The sequence below is a fragment of the Limulus polyphemus genome, unplaced genomic scaffold, assembly GCF_000517525.1.
Source record: "Limulus polyphemus unplaced genomic scaffold, Limulus_polyphemus-2.1.2 Scaffold16, whole genome shotgun sequence".
NCBI classification, from domain to species: domain Eukaryota; kingdom Metazoa; phylum Arthropoda; class Merostomata; order Xiphosura; family Limulidae; genus Limulus; species Limulus polyphemus.
The window spans coordinates 1,776,203-1,777,184 of record NW_013665626.1 but is presented as its reverse complement, the minus strand read 5'-3'; the positions used below and the strand labels follow the sequence as shown (position 1 = coordinate 1,777,184).

Genomic DNA, 982 nt, shown 5'->3' with positions numbered 1-982 from the left:
ACTATAATTTAATCATGAAATTACAACAGAAATGTTATTTGCACATATTATATCAGCTAGAAAAATATTACTTAGCATTTGGGCAAAAATACTACCTGAACAATGTCTCCCAAAAATCGATTTGAGAAGTTTAATGCCCCACCCGCAAAATACTCAGCCCCAAAAATACACAACACAATTTCTTAATTAAGGGAGAATGATACAACAAATAACCAAAAAAATTTGACTACTGTTTGTCCATGATCACATTTAAAATGATAGAATTTGATAAAATTATCGTTTTTATTCGAAATTTAGTAGAACTGACTCTTCCTAGTTCTCGACTGAAGTCGAAAATAGAACAACACAATGATCACCTTACCAACATTCTTGACTTGTGAGCTCCCTCTATAAATGGTGGATATAAAAAGTTTCGAAAGTGTGACTAAGTTTTCTGTTGTTATAAAAACAGCAGAGTTTAGTGTACACAATCATACAGAGAGACAGTGTGTTTATTTAGAACTAGTACATGCATGCTTTTCCACTAACTATTTTGGAATACTATACATACTTTAGTACTCACTACGTGCATTAGGAACGAGGTTAAGTTTTAGAATCTTAGGAAGAACTTGCCAAAATATGATGTATCAAAACACCGTTTTTGTTTTTTGACCTGAAATGCTGCACGTTTTACTAATTTTACGTATATTTCGATAGAATAAGGTGTATAATTTTAAATTCGAGTTTATAAGGATTGGTTTTATTTTTCTAAAGCCGACTGTTCACTGTAAAGTCGTTGGGTACCATATAAACTGCATTTGATGCAGCTTTATTGCGTTTATCAGAGACAGGATACTCAATTCTGACAAACATTTTTGAAGTTGTGGTATACAAACAGAAATGCAACTTTAAAACTTATTCTGCAAACACGGATCGTAGTGAAAGAAAATAAATATGATACACATCTTTAAGGTAAAATGTACACGTTCGAAAACATTTTAAA

The 982-nt window shown here is 31.5% G+C and overlaps 1 long non-coding RNA gene across 1 annotated transcript in view; it reads left to right on the top strand.

Moving 5' to 3' along the window:
- The window catches only part of LOC111085349, a 14,223-nt gene that overhangs the window by 5,602 nt on the left and 7,639 nt on the right, over positions 1 to 982 (top strand). Inside the window, exon 2 of the long non-coding RNA XR_002610193.1 lies at positions 697 to 702. This is a non-coding gene — a long non-coding RNA (uncharacterized LOC111085349). The remainder of the gene's footprint in view (positions 1 to 696; positions 703 to 982) is intronic.